Source organism: Haliotis cracherodii, unplaced genomic scaffold (genome assembly GCF_022045235.1).
Source record: "Haliotis cracherodii isolate W230 unplaced genomic scaffold, xgHalCrac1.p SCAF_15, whole genome shotgun sequence".
NCBI classification, from domain to species: domain Eukaryota; kingdom Metazoa; phylum Mollusca; class Gastropoda; order Lepetellida; family Haliotidae; genus Haliotis; species Haliotis cracherodii.
This window is the reverse complement of record NW_027266270.1, coordinates 18,185,286-18,202,059: the sequence shown is the minus strand read 5'-3', so window position 1 is coordinate 18,202,059 and position 16,774 is coordinate 18,185,286. Positions and strand designations below refer to the sequence as shown.

General features: G+C 41.1%; 1 protein-coding gene across 2 annotated transcripts in view; it reads right to left on the bottom strand.

The window, feature by feature from the left end:
* Positions 1 to 16,774, bottom strand: part of LOC139462343 (secreted frizzled-related protein 1-like) — a 69,812-nt gene that overhangs the window by 32,756 nt on the left and 20,282 nt on the right. Inside the window, exon 1 of one of the 2 annotated variants that reach the window (XM_071243996.1) lies at positions 2,354 to 2,439. The exons of the other annotated variant lie outside the window; for it this stretch is intronic. The gene's annotated coding sequence lies outside the window, so the exon portion shown is untranslated. Of the gene's footprint in view, positions 1 to 2,353; positions 2,440 to 16,774 lie in introns of those variants that run through there. 2 annotated transcript variants of the gene reach the window in all.

The window sequence follows — 16,774 nt, the reverse complement described above, 5'->3', positions numbered from 1 at the left end:
GTCAGCACACGCGATCCTGTATTTCCGATGACATCATCAAGGAGCTTTTTTTCTACCGTGGGGTGTTGACCGATGGTATTTATTTGTGTTGCCTGTACATGTAAAATATACTATGATTTAGCGCAAGTCATTCTGCAGCAGCAGTGTAATCTTATCGCTGTGAGTTCCCCGAGTGCGAGCTTGCACAGGGCGTAAATGGGAGGCATGATAAAATTGTCCCGACGTTACGCAGACTTTATGTCAAAAACAATCGCCCTCCACACCCCTTTTCATCAACGGTGGAGTTTTTGCGTCATTTATAACATTTCGGCGCGCATGCGATTGCTGTAAAAGTCGCACTTATCTGAATGCACAGTTCGTCAACTGATTACGCGACCCCTAACTGGGACCAAATCGTGCACATTGTATGTAGGCAAACATTAGGACCACTGCAAACACAGAATACCTCGAGAAGATGCATACAGAAACTTTCCTGTGCGTGGGTGAAGTAAGTGTAGGACACGGTGCGTGTGGGGAGATGTGTGTGGTTAAACAGCTACTATGCGCTACGGTCTGGCGCCCAGGTCTGAATCTAGACGCTGAAGTCAGTGCCAAGTACGAACCTGAGACATTGAGTGAGTGAGTGAGTGCGGTTTTTACGCCGGTTTTACCAATATTCCAGTAATACCACGACGGGGGACACCAGAAATGGGCTTCACATATTGTACCCGTGTGGGAAATCCCGGGCCTTCGGCTTGACGAGCGAACGCTTTGTACTATATACACTCTATACACACAGAGACTGTATTGACTCCCTGCTTTAACTACTAGGCCACACTACCACCAGGTTTATACAGAAGGCTAAGGGTAGTGCCCACTTTGAAAATAATATATCACATATCTATTTCGTGTAAGACAACTGGATTGAAGTTTACTTCATGAATTAAATTTTACTTTATTTATTATACAGTAATTCATTAATATTTATGCAATAAACTCCGCTTTTACTTCTGGACTGATGATTCGATGTACAACAAGTTTGGGCAAATAGGGTTTTTTCTATCAATAACATGATGTTTGTTAACGCCGCACTCAGCAATATTGATTCCAGCTATATGACGGCGGTCTGTAAATAATAAAGTCTGGACCTGACAATCTTGTGACTGATAAAATGAGCATCGATCCACGCAATTGGGATACGATGACATGCACAAACCAAGTCAGCGAGTCTGACCACCCAATCCTTTTAGTCGTCTCTGCCAATATATTGCCAATGCAATATATTCATAAGACTCTATGCTATAATCACAGAACTGTTTGCTTTTATCTACATTTGTTACTCCAACAAGACGCCAGCTAATAACTCTTCCTAATGCTAATTGACTGACTGTTACACATATCAGACATAGAGGGTATCTACAGGTATTATATCACATTCCTGGGGCATCACGAACGGAGCTATACCGGATAGGAATGACCTCAAGATGGGAGAATGAGAAACAATATGTCGTATCTGGCCGATAACAAACCAGGAACGTTAAGACTCTATGGGCGAAGTACAACCAGCAGCGTGGTCTAAAGCGAGAACAAACCAGCCAGATAATGAATAGAAAAACAAACAAAACCAGCTACAGGATTAGAATGGGGGTGACTGAACGCTATATTCATAGGACGGTATGGTACATTCACATGACTGTACAAGAAATAGTATGGGACATTCAATTGATTATAGTTTTGACATTATCAGTGTACAGACTTTGCCCTATCGCCATGACGTCATAATCGCTAAACAATAGTTGTAAATGGTTACTAGATTTGTTCTCATGTGCATGTTTTTTGCGAACAAAAAACCCAAGACATAACCACCACTAGCGCTATGACAAAAAACACGTTTCTGTCTTTTTTAGGGCTAAGATTGGCATTGGTTTTCAATCGCGAATACGGCATTTTGTGAACTGACAAATCGCGTTCAGTAATCGTGTAATTGTTAAAAACATACCACCATTCGGAGCAGTCATAGCATCGTTTTACGTATATATTTTAAACATACCCGTTACCTATAAATTTTCCATTGTTTTGATGTTTAGTAACTCACACCAATCGACCGGATCTTCGTGTGGGTTTTACCATTTTCACCGACTTCTAAGAAGATAGCAGGGGTCTCAACACAGAAACGACGGTCCCTTCTATCACATTTTAGCCATAAAGAAGCCCGACAACGTGTATCTTTATATATTAACGCACGTTACCGTACTTCACATAAGGTCAAACGCTTCCCTCGTGTTCCAACGCATATATGGCACAAGATAAACTCCGAGCGCGACCACATTTAAAAAAAGCCAAAGGTATGTGAAAAAAAACAAAGTTCACTCACCTTTTTAACAAGTCACTTGCAACTTGGAACTCTGTTGCAAGTCCGTGGAATAATTCAAGCAATGTTTCGGGAGCGCGTATTACCACAAAGGATGCACGAGCCCGTTATCGCTCCCGTCTAGACTGAGCTTTAAAATCTCGGAATGCTCGTCTGTATCCCTTCACGTGACAAGTCGGAGTCAATGTTCCCCAGTATCCTGCATGTGTTCATCCTCCAGCTACTTAAGCAATTATTGCTGCACAGACAGAGCCCCTGGATTTATCGGTTTATGTTCTTTGTATCAAGAGATTATCCCTCATCAAATTTCGGCTTTCACAAAAGCGTGCAATTTTGCTTATTCAGCAAAAGGCGGCATTTTTTTCAAGTGTTTTATTAGGGCTTTAGCCTTACGGGTGAAGTTGGATCCGAGCTCGGCGGTATATTTGAAGGTAAATACTCCAATTAAGATTCTTAAGTATGTATGTACAGCTGCTTTAGCCTGTTCTGTTAGTTAATGAACTAGTAGATATAACGGTTAATAACCGACCGGGCAGATCGCTGTAACAACAGTGTTCGCGCGTGCGTTGGTGACTTATCTAAACAAGCAATAACCGTTATAATAACATGTAACCCATGCGCGATAATTGCCACCACCTAAAGTCAGAATGTTCACGCTTGCTTATAACCAGCAGTAATATACCATAGAGAACATGGTTGTGTTATATTAACGACGTTTTTATTCCCCCTACACATTATTAGCTTTAGGTCACAGCAAACTGATTATATGTTCGTTGGATTTCGGGAGGTCTAAACATTGAACCTGGCTGTAATATCTGCGATAAAAAGATGATGTTTCAAGAGGTTTTCTGAAAAGTCTATCTTTTTCTATTTTTCCGTTCACCGAGATGGTATTTTCTTTTATCTATTTGGGATAAAAAATGCGAAATATCCATCACAAAAAATAGCGATGACCACGAAGGGGATTCAGTTTAGAGTAACCTAATTAACATTACGAATTAATTTAGTTTAATTTAAACTTAGATATGTTTTTGATTATATACAGGGTTATATAATAAATAATATCAAAATATATTCCTATAAGACTGATCGAGATACATTGATGCATGTCAAACCTGACAGGCTACAGGACGCGGGATAAATAAAAGATGTTGATAAGATATGATTCAATTACCTCTACACATGATCGAATTAACACCTCTACACATGAAAACCACACAAGAGAAACGTGCAAAAGAAAATGTCATAATCTAAAACCTTTCACATATAAACTTGCTACAGACAAAAACATCACACTGTATGGGCCAACGCACAACTAATGCCCTGTCTGTTAAATCTTGTACTTTTAATGATTTTACAGATGTACAGAAAGTTAGTTTCATCTTAGCTCACCCGGATGTTGTTTTTTATTCCGCCAAAACCTGCAAACTTTTAATACAGAAGCGGAAACAAGTTTTATACAGTAATCGGTAAAGGTTTTATTTTGTCTATATTTTATGACATTTCAATGGTATATTCTCCATGTTCTTAGCTCTGTAGTGATAACCTTTCATGTGTATATAGTTTTATGTTTTGTGCAGTTTTAGCTCATATATAGTCTCTCGTAACCCTTAAAGGGTGGCTCACTTTTTATTGTATTTTGTATAGCATATTTTTACCCAGTACTTGTGAGGTGAGACTTAAATAAATTATCTGTCTGTCTGTCTGTCTGTCTGTCTGTCTGTCTGTTAACTTCGCTTACAAGAACAGAACAAAACAGGTTCATGCAAGGAAAAGACGTGGGCTCATTGAACCCTTGTGTACATTATTATATACATATTCATCAGAGCAAAGAGGCTGGACCGTAACAGGTAACTGGTACGTTTATGCGTTGAACATTTTATGAATCTCGACAAATAAAGTAAACTTCTTTGAGAGGTATTTAGATTCGGAGTACAAGGTAAGGATAAGATACACGGATGAATAAAGTAAAGTATAATAAAGTAAAGTTCTTTTTATCTAGACTGTAACAGCTGGACAAGTTGTATTCAGACGGATATTCCCAATACAACCAATAAACATATTTTACTGTTATGATAATGCTGTGCACAAATTGATGCTCATCGTCATTCACAGATACGCCGTTTGCTTTACAAACATCACAAAAGCTAGGATTTCTATCAATATTTAAATACCTACCAGTTTCAATTTTGTGTTTGTGGCAGGATACTATAAGAAATTGTGTAGTCTAATATGTTACAGCAGACATAACACGACAGTTGTACGCATAGCTCTGTTGGCACGAACACCAGGTGTCATAAGGGAATTTTAGTGATTCAATCATACACGTTGCACCGCTAGTTGCCATCTACGTCCAGTGACATCTTTTTCGATTGGTTCTTATCTGGCGTTATCATTTAATATTTGAAGTAGTTATATTTGATCTCACGGTTACCCCAGATTCAGATTAAGACATTCTCTACATAAAACACACAGTAGAAACAGAGCATTCAATCAAGATGACATGAATCATTACGTCACTGATAATTGTACAATGTACAATTTAATAATATGGAAACAACTTCATTCACCGATTTGAAAGCTCTGTGACAAGTGAATTCCTCTCAAGTGTACACATAACACGTGACCCGTGAAGATCCGGGGTAGAATAGGTCTTCAGCAAACCATGCTTGTCGTAAAAGGCGACTATGCTTGTCGTAAGAGGCGACAAACGGGATCGGGTGGTCAGGCTCGCTGACTTGGTTAATGGATGTCATCGATCCCAATTGTCTGGATCGATGCTCATGATAACAATAACTGGATTGTCTGGTCCAGACTCGATTATTTACAGTCTTCGGTCATATAGCTGGAATATTGCTGAGTGCAGCGTTAAACAATAAACCAACCAACATACATAACACGTAGTTCGGCGTTGACAGCGTGAGTCAAGCCGCTTAGTTAAGGTATGCTAATTATCATTTTCCAAATACATGACTATGTTCATAACGGATCCCCCAATTAAGTGTTAATTTGTTACGTATCTTAAAACAACATGGAACATGTATGAATGCACCCCTAATTCTTCGACACTTACCTGGGTGGAGTCTACTAACGCCTACAGTGACAAGTACAGTGCTTAATAAACAAATGCATGCATGAGTGGTTTTGTCAATTACAACTCTCAACCTTGAATGTAGCATTGTCCTGATCGGTATGGTGGACAGGTGTCTGCATAATATTATTACAGTAAAACGGTTCAGGATGTTGTTTGATATTTTTTATTCATCGGATGGTTGTGGAGACCGGACAGGTACACGAGACAACCACACTGTACCCTTGTCCATGAGACACGAGTCTGTACCTGTAGCCATCTAACAGTACTTGTCTAACAGTACTTGCTGACCACCTTTCTGCGACGTAAAGTATTCGACTTACTCAGGATTCGTCATGGTTTTTTTAACCTAGAAATCCATAGTGTCTCCACTTTAAGTAAACTAAATAAAACAAGAAAAAAGTGAGCAGGGTTCACTAATACCCCGTACCTCGACTCCAACATATATCTAACTTACAAACATGAAAAATATCAGATATTTTCAGAAAATACAAAATCTAACTTTGCACTGCACCTCTACTATTAGTCTGGAAACTGTTCCCCAAATTTGAAAAGAATCAATGAAGTCGTTTTCAAGTTATAGGTCGCACATATGTTAAAGTAAAAAAATTCCAAATAAAAAAATGAATAAAGCTGTATTTTTTTCAGAAAATCCAAATATTGAAATCAAACTTCGCATTGCACCTCTGCTGTTGGTATAGAAAGTGTTTGCCAAGTTTGAAAATAATCTATGCAATAGTTTTCAAGTTATAGGTCACACATATAGTTTCCCCGGATGGACGTACGGAAATCCTTGGTATAACTATATAAAATGCTTACATTTCCTTCTCAAATCAGGCCCGGAAGTATCATGGAAACACTGGCGATACAACACTTGACACTAAAACATCTGGTCCAGACTCAGACTACTAGGGGCGGTCGGGTAGCCTAGTGGTTACAGCGTTCGCTCGTCACGCCAAACACCCGGGTTCGATTCCCCACATGGGTACAATGTTTGCAGCCCATTTCTGGTGTCCCCCGCCGTGATATGTACTGGAATATTGCTAAAAGCGGCGTAAGACAACACTCACCCACTCACTACAAAAGGCGGGTGTAAATGACCATGTCTATAGAATAATGGAGTACTCCAGTCGTCATCTGTACCCTGTCTATATATACATGAACAAGGTATCATGAGAGATACTATTATTTTCGATGTTTTATTGTCCTTATATTTTCATGACAATAACTGATAATAAAGACCAAGAAACGTGTTCGGGTATTCACAATAGCAACAACAAAAAATAGTGGAAAATGCAACAAAAGCTGTGTTTGCATTATCAAAGAAAGCACGAACTATTAACTTGCCTCTTGATTGAATGTTTTCAGCATTTGACAAAAAGATTGCCGCGATTTTATTGTATGTTTCGGAAATTTGGGGATTTGAAAATACAAACCTTATTGAAGGAGTACATTTAAAATTTGGTAACATGGCAACTGATCGTCCACACTCTACTCCAAGTTTCATGGTCTGCGGTGAATTTGGAGGAGAACAACTGAATACTAAAATAAAAAAACGCCTTATAATGAAATATATCTTGAAATTCTCTGCTTGTTTCATTAACTAATGGACGATAACCTGGAACCAATCCAATGATAAATATGAAATGTCAAGAATACACTTGTGATAAATGTGAAATGTCTTTTATCTATTGATTCCTTTCGAGCTAAAGGTTCTCTGTCATAAACTGTATCTAATGCAACTCCTCATTGCAGCTATAACGGTTTTATTTGTTACCATTTTCTAATGTTTTTGATATGCATATTTAACCTTATAACAATATCATATTTTGGCATAAAACTGCAACAAATTAAAAAATCACAAAATTAACAAATATATAGTATATATCAGTTTAGCACTCTTAACAGACCCCATTTTGTTGATACACTTCAATTAGTGAAAGACAAACACTTAATGATTGTTGACTTACTGAATGGTTTGATAACCCTTCTATATGTACTTCACAATATCTGGCTTCAAAGGTGAAATAAATATTAAAAGATCAATATCTGCAATACTGACGCAGCTCAAATGAAAATTTTAAATGGTTTCTAGTATAAAGGAACTTTATCTTTTGAAAAAAAGTCTCCTTTAACCCCAAAATGTGCATAACCCTTTTAATAAATTTAGAACTAATAACTATAACTTGCCCAATATCTCCTTTACTTGCTGAATGACACTGAATGACATTGAATGACATTGAATGACACACGTCATGGGATTGTAGCAATTGCTCGGAAAATACAGTCGGGCATCATTTACGTAGGAATTTATCCCACTAGGCCCCTGGTGGGATGAGGTGAGGTTAGGTGAGGTGAAATGGGGTTTAAAGTCGCGTTCAAGATTATTGCACTTATATAGCGGCGTGCATGCACGTGTTTGTGGGTGCTTGTACTAGTCCGGACTAGCCCACTGAGATACAATGCCGCAATTTAACATGAATACCCCACTCAGACACAGTATACTGACTCCGAGCCGACCAGTCCTTGTTTTAGCCCCTTAATTCCGAGCGCCAGACAGGGTAACAGCAAGTACCATCTTTTAACGTCTTTTGGTATGACGCGGAAGGGGCTCCGCTCTCCGGTCGGAAGGGCTACCCCCAGACCACGGATTCGGTCTAATGATATAAGACGGTAATTAATGCCGGTAGGCCTCTGACTGGCTGTGCCTTTCCCAAGGTTCGCCACATTGTAACTGTTTCTCGTTAAGTAATGATTTGGTTGCTTGGTTGGTTGTTTTATGCCACACTCAGTAATATTCCAGCTATATGACAGAGGTCTGTAAATAATCGAGTCTGGACCTGACAGTCCAGTGATTGACATCATGAGCATCGATCCACGCAATTGGGACCGATGACATTCTTCAACCAAGTCAGTGAACCTGACCACCCGATCCCGTATAGTATAGCATACCGTATTTCCTCTAATAGACGCCGGACTCCAATAGAAGCCAGGTCAATGGTTCAGTGCAAAAAATAGAAGCCGGGCCTCTAATAGACGCCGGGTCGATCAATTGATACAATTAATGATCCCTTTTTGGGACCTAAATTACATATTGAAGACTTCCTTTCTCTTCCGGTAACTCCACGTGTGTCGGAAAATATGTTCATTTCGTGACGACTCGGGACATTCATGGTCATAGTGAAATGGGGGTATTAATTGAAGCAGGGCCTCTAATTGACGCCGGGTCAAAGGCTTGTCCGAAATAAATAGAAGCCCGGGCGTCTAATAGAGGAAATACGGTAGTCACCTTTTACGGCAAGCATGGATTGCTGAAGACCTATTCTACCCCGGATCTTCACGTGCACGTTAAAGTAGTGAAAACAAGGAAGACGTTCAAACCAATCAATGATTAGTTGACGGGATGTAGCTGCATAGCATGTAGGCGGGAAATGGCGTGTTTGGATTTGGAGCTGTGTTTAGAATACACCACTTGCCACTTCCCTTTCTAAAACATGGCAAACACATTTTTCCTAAACCCAGCCATTTTCGTATTCATTAAAGGGAGTGTTGTCAGTTATATTCTAAAATTTTAATTTCATATCAGATGAGCTTGTTTCAATTGCCCTTTGATATGACTGTAAAACATCTTGTTTGATTTTATTGTTTATTGTTTATTGAAGCTTGTTTGTTTGTATAAGCTGTTCTTTTGAAGCTTGGTCGTAACTCAAACTCAAACTCATTTATTCTCAGAAAGAACACCCAACAGGCCCGCGTTATAGTCTCTCCTACAGATCTTGACACAATAACATACGAAAGCCGCCGAACAAATCTACCATAATTTGGCATGACGAGATCTTTTCAGTTTCAGGATTACAGTTTCTCTATTATCTTTTAAAAGAAAATTTGACACAAACAAATCTTAAATATTTTAATTCCAGAAACTAAAGGTTAACGTACCCAGCTAAATTCACCTCACGGGTTGTTCCAATACATCAATGGATAACATATTCTCCTGCAAATAAGTGTAGACGTTTTGGAAACACGTTGAGAATGAGCGCCACGTACAGGTATTTCGACGGATATATTTGCAGCCTTAATTTCAAGACGTAACATTAAAACTACTATTGACAAGTCATTATCACCAAGATGATCACAGGGGCGGTCGGGTAGCCAAGTGGTTAAAGCGTTCGCTCGTCACGCCGAACACCAGGGTTCGATTCCCGACATAGCATACCGTGAAGCCCATTTCTGGTGTCCCCCGCCGTGATATTACTGGAACATTGCTAAAAGCGGCATTAAACCATACTCACTCACTCAAGATGATCACACAAAATTAAAAAGATCACATGTGTGTATGTCCTATATATTTTCACAGCCCGGCGTCTGTCGCGTACTACATCAGCCAACGGAAATACCTACCAGTCATGACATACGATCGTTGTAGTATTCATTTGTTTAAACATCCACATTTGTGTAAAGAGCGACGCGTTACATCCCATGTGAAAGGTGACCGGGCCTCCATTGGTGACCTTGTCAAAACTGAAGCAAATAAAAACACTCGCATCTGTGGCGGGCGGAAGGGCGGACGCGGAAGTCACTCTGCGGTGATCAGCTCCCAGAGATGTCACTCACTTGATATTTGGATTTATACAAAGAAATACACTGTTTGTGTATTTGAACAATACACCATTTATGATAGCTTTTGTACCGTGAATGTGCTGTGGCTAGAATAAACACATTCTGTCACGATAATATTTTTGTTGTACTTATTTCGACATTGAAACCTCTCATGTGTACACGTTACACCTTCCAAATTGAAAATACGCCACGAAATGTGCAAAGAATGTATGTATATCACTAAACAATATCAACGATGCCTGGAATTTATATCTGAAATTAACGCTAAACATTGAATATAAAACGTCAAGGCCAGAGAATAACCAGTGTCGATTATATCCCCCGAAACACATTCCATTGGGCTCAAAAGGTTAAATAGCGGTGTAAAATATATGAATGGATCACTGAAAATCAGGGATGATACGAGATGGGTAAGCATGCCCCGCCCTACCGGTAGCACTCGCCACTCACACAATTTGCATGAAAACTAGACTAACACTTAGTCAATGAACATGTCTTCGGAAAGAACCTTTCCTCTTCTGCTGTTGTATGTAGAATCAAGCAAACTAGACTTGGTTAGTTTGATCTAGACTTGCCTAGGCTTTTAGTAAAACAAAATACCTATAAAATATACATTCCACAGTCATGGTGCAGGACTACATGAAAACTTAAGTGTTTGTTTGTTGCCTGACGTCTGATGTAATTCTGTTGAATAATATTCAGACATGTGAGTGCAGAAATTGATGAATAAAAGTGAGGGATTATTAATTTACCGATGCGTGATATCTACAGAATAGATAGATAGTGAGTGAGTGAGTATGGTTTTACGCCGCTTTTAGCAATATTCCAGCAATATCACGGCGGGGACACCAGAAATGGGCTTCACACATTGTACCCATGTCGGGAATCGAACCCAGGTCTTCGGCGAGACGAGCGAACGCTTTAACCACTAGGCTACCCGACCGCCCTTACAGAATAGATAAACGCGATAGGTAAAATATGATCAAGTGAATTAGTGAATGAACGCGTGTGTATGGTGTACGCCACTTTTAGCAATATTCCAGCACTATTACGACAGGGAACAACAGAAATGCGTTTCAGACATTGTACACACGTAGGAAATGGAACCCGTAACGAGTAGACCCTTAACACCGCCAGGTTACGCCGCTGACCCAAAAATATGATCTCGTGTTACATGTAACAACACTGGAGACTAAGTTGTTACCGAGTCGTATGTCATAATAATAATAATAGTGACAAAATCATTTCCATAATCATAATCTGCTAAAAGTGTTAGCATGTGTTTTTGAATCACTATCAGTTATTAATGATGCAAGGTGCTCACGAAAAGGTGAGCGTATCCTGCCTGCCCAACCAATATCACTGTATATGCAACTCTAGCTATATACTAATAACCATATCAAACCCACTCGTTGTTCACTTCCTTGATAAACCTACTGGTGCAAGGGGTGACTGAAGTATTCTGAGCTAACGATGCTGGAGAGTCTGGATCCCACAAGACTTCCTCATGGTGGTGTAAAACGTTCTCCACAGCAGAAAGGACCGCCTCCCCGGCCGCGTCATACCAACAGACGTTAAAAGATGGTACTTGTTGTTACCCTGTCTGGCGCTCGGGGCCAAAACAAGGACTGGTCGGCTCGGAATCAGTATACTGTGTCTGAGTGGGGTATTCATGTTAAACTGCGGCATGGTATATCGGTGAGCTAGCACTATAAATCGGCATCAGTCCGGACTAGTACAAGCAGCCACACACACACACACACACACGCACGCACGCACGCACGCACGCACGCGCACACGCACACGTCGCTATATACTAGTAAGTGCAATAATCTTGTGCGCGACGTTTAACCCAACTTCACCTCACCTCACAGCAGAAAGACGTCATCATCATTTTAATAATCATATCTGCCGTGGAGGACTTTCGTCAAGTTTGGGAAGCGGCGGAAATCTTACGGTGCCATTTGTTCAAGGACTTCAAAGCCACAGTCATGCATCGCTCAGAACGTTTCCGCCACCCCTTGTATCCGCACCTGTGTTACTGGAGTGAGTGAGTGAGTAAGTATGTTTTACGACGCTTTTAGCAATATTCCAGCAATATCACGGCTGGAAACACCAGAAATGGGCTTCACACATTGTACCCATGTCGGGAATCGAACCCGGATCTTCGGCGTGACGAGCGAACGCTTTAACCACTAGGCTACCCGACCGCCCCGTGTTACTGGAAGAACTAAGAAGCAACAATCCACTAGATAGTCCTGTCCTTATTGACACCACCGATTATATGCCACATACATTGATAAGTTGGGACTTGCTCATAAGAAGTCCCGATACGTTCTTGTCAAACAGTGGCACGGGTGGCCCAGTAGTCTGAGACACCGCGCAGAGTTGCGTCCCTTGGGCACGCCAGGAACACATGCGTGTGGGTTCGAATACCGGTTCGCCCCGATTGTGTTTCTAGGTTTGTCAGGACAATACCAAACTCGTGGGTTTCACCAAAGTGGTAAACGTCTGAGACCTGCATCACTTCGGGCTTTCCTCCCACATTAAATTGACACGCCGTGATATAACTGGAATACTGTTCAAAGCGGCGTTAAACTCAACTCACTCAGTCACGTCAAGCCACGTGATCAAGACTCAATGATGATGTTTATCGCTGAGAAAATGGACATTTTTTTAATAAGCGCACTTTGCAATTTTTGTCATTACTGTAAGTAATATTCCTTATCGACGGAATGGCGTGTTTTCGGCAGTATTAGCACACATGCAGCTATCTTCGTTAATTAATCATCGCGATGATTCATGATTCTATTTCATGTGGTGAGGACTATACGAGCGTGTAACGATACAAAATACCTCATCTCCTTGTGCTGTTTATTCTAGAAGAGCAATAGCTAAGAAAAACACTGTCAGTATGATAACAATTATGTCATTTGTCATATAAATGTATATCTAAATGACTTTTACGTTCGCGGGGCATAACCTCATGATACACATGCAGTCGTACAATCGACCCTCCTTTCGGCAGAGACTTCTTCTGAATGTGAAAAGGTTTTGCCGCTATATTTACTAAAATCAACTTGTTCTTTGCTTATCTCTCATTAACCTGTAACATGTTTTGAAATATATTAAATGGTCGTTGGTCTTCAGATAAGTTAACAGTCTATGTGTCCAGGGTACAAAGTTTTATGAAAAATCTCCTTTAATGTGAAAAGGATCTTCTGGAAATAACGAATGCAAAAGTCATTATACCACAATACACGGGATCGGGTGGTCAGACTTGGTTGATACATGTCATTGTATCCCAGTTAAAAAGATTTGTGGTCTTTCTGTCAATCACTAGATTGTCTGGTTCATACTCATATTTACAGACCGCCGTCTTATTGATTGCACATTGCTACGCGCGGCGTTAAAACAAACAACAAACAAACAAGCAAATAAAAGTTATACCGAGTTATACATGAGAATAACAATCATGATGAAAAACAACCCTTCATATGATCAGCTGAGGGACAAAGCCGTTCTGAGTACAGCCAAACCCTCACCTTGACATACGGGACCCTAACAACTGAGACAAAGCGTCCCGATACTACACTAACACAGTGAAAACCGCCGTCTTCTGTACAACATGTACCGCATCCATTGCACGAGACCCGGCGTTCTAAACCCTTGCTTATACATGTGCATTAGAGGACACTGAGTAAATAAACGTTCACACGAACAACTGGTCTAGTGCAGTCACGTCTTCATTGTGTGCTAAGAAAGGAAATTGAGTAACCGATACACGTTTACGACAAATATAGACAGACATTCCAGTACAGGGTCACGGTTATACTGTGCAGTTCCTTCAACCAGTTGTGGTCTTTGTTCCAACACATGGGCTCATACTTTAAGTGAGTGAGTGAGTGAGTTTGGTTTTACGCCGCTTTTAGCAATATTCCAGCAATATCACGGCGGGGACACCAGATATAGGCTTCACACATTGTACCCATGTCGGAATTCGAACCCGGGTCTTCGGCGTGACGAGCGAACGCTTTAACCACTAGGCTACCCGACCGCCCCCTCAGGCTTTAAGAGAAGTGAGCGAGTGGGTATGGTTTTACGGCGCTTTCAGCAGTATTCCAGCAATATCGCGGTGGGGGAGACAAGAAAGGTTTCACGTGGGGAATCGAGCCGGGCCTTCGACGTAACGCCAGGAGTAAGACTCCCCATCATTTTGTTTGTTTGTTGTTTAACGCCGCACTCAGCAATATTCCAGCTACATGACGGCGGTCTGTATATAATCGAGTTTGGACCAGACAGTCCAGGGATTGACATCATGAACATCGATCTACGCATCTGGGATTGAGATTGTTTGTTGTTTAACGCCGCACCTCAACTTTAGTCGCGCGTTGCGGGCTTTATCATTTTTCAAATTATTCTGTTTGTTTGTTCTCTAACGCCGCACTCAGCAATATTCCAGCTACATGACGGCGGTCTGTATATAATCGAGTATGGACAAGACAATCCAGTGATTGACATCATGAACATCGATCTACGCAATTGGGATTGAGATTGTTTGTTGTGTAACGCCGCACTCAGTAATATTCTAGCTATATGACAGCCGTCTGTAAATAATCGAGTCTGGACCAGACAGTCCAGTGATTGATATAACGAGCAATTGGGATACGATGACATCCATCAACCAAGTCAGGGCGCTGACTACCCGATCCCGTCAGTCGCATCTTACGACAAGCATGTGTTGCTGAAGACCTATTCTAACCGGGATCTTCACGGGTGCTCCACATGTAATTGTCGGGGAATATGGGATAAAATCTCTACAAATGTGTACTACTGTTTTGCAGAGAAGCGTGAGATTTTGTTTGTTGTTTAACGCCGCACTCAGCAATATTCCAGCTATATGGCGGCGGTCTGTAAATAATCGAGTCTGGACCAGACAATCCAGTGATGTCATGAGCATCGATCCGCGCAATAGGGATCGATGACATGCATCAACCAAGTCAGCGAGCCTGACCACCCGATCCCGTTAGTCGCCTTTTACAAGACTTAGTATAGTCGCCTTTACTTGCAAGCATGGGTTGCTGAAGACCTATTCTATCCCGGAATCTTCACGGCTAAGTGCAAGGCCTCTTCAAATGGTATTTTAGTTGTATGTAGGAAGCAGAAATATAACGCGGATCGTAGACGCCGACCCCTTGTTAACCCACTAGAACGGATAAAGAGGCAACAAAGAAGAATCATAATTTGATAAATCTGGGATTCGAACCACGGTTAGTGGATGGTGGCAAGGGTCCCAATACGGTGAGCTGTGGCGTGTTCGACACCCTTCTTCCTTAAAAGTAATTACGCGGTAGATATACATGCAGGTATCAGAAACGGTCCCAATACGGTGAGCTGTGGCGTGTTCGACACCCTTCTTCCTTAAAAGTAATTACGCGGTAGATATACATGCAGGTATCAGAAACTGAAAACGTAAACACAAACACACCATCTTCATTGGGTTGAATATAACTGAAGATGTGCGTTGAATAGTACATCTTACAGAGGGGGTTCACACCCAAGATACTTAGAATTCAGGTTACGAAATCTAACACGACGCCTTTGGCGGCGACATGGGAAACTGCACATTGCACCGCCCATACAGTACATGATCCATCACCAGCTTCATTTTTGTAATCGGAAGGAAGTTACGACTTAGCACATCTCAGAGCCTTGATGTGGCAAATACTCTCTTCATACAGCTTGCGATAAATCAGAAATAACTGTTGGAAAAGTAAACGAACATCAGCCCGGGAATTATTCTCATTCACAAGGCAACATAATATATGTTTTGTGTCTTGTTACAACCAACAAACTCTTTAGATGTTCTAGTAGCTTGTAGCAATCCTTATCCCTCACTCTTTTACCCAATCTTTATCCATCGATCCTTTACTCCATCCTTATCCATCCAACCAATTATCCAATCCTTATCCGTCACTCATCTACCTAATCCTTATCTCACACCTTTACCCAATCCTTATCCTTCAAACCTTTACCCAATCCTTATACCCCACACCTTTACCCAATCCATACCCCTCACACCTTTACCAAATCCGTATACTTCACACCTTTATCCAATCCCTATCCCTCACATCGTTACCGCATTCTTATCTCTTACACATTTAGGGGGCACGGGTGGCCCAGTCGTCTAAGGAGCCACGATTCGTTGTGCAGAGTTGTGTCCCTTTTATTGTGGGTTCGAATCCCGGTTCGCCCTGATTATGTTTCTAGGTTTGTCAGCACCGTACCCGTGCTCGTGGGTTTCACCGAAGTGGTAAACATCTGAGACTTGCATCACATCGGGCTTTCCCCCCACATTAAGCTGACACGCCGTAATATAACTGGAATACTGTTAAAAGCAGCGTTAAACCCAACTAACTCGCTCATTCTTACACATTTACCAAATCATAATCTCACCCGTCTTTACCCAATCCCAATCTCTCCGACTTTTACCCAACAGTTAATGCCTCTACCCAATCCATTTTCAACCAACATATTTCACAATTACTGATTGAGAATTGCCTTACGACATTAACATTGACTCGTGGAATTCGGGTTAGAACAGGTCTCAAATCGCAGCAAGCTATGCTTGCAACTGGCGACTTCATGGATCGGATGGGCGGACTCGATGAGGTGAGGGAAAATGGGGTTTAACGTCGCGTCCAAGATTATTG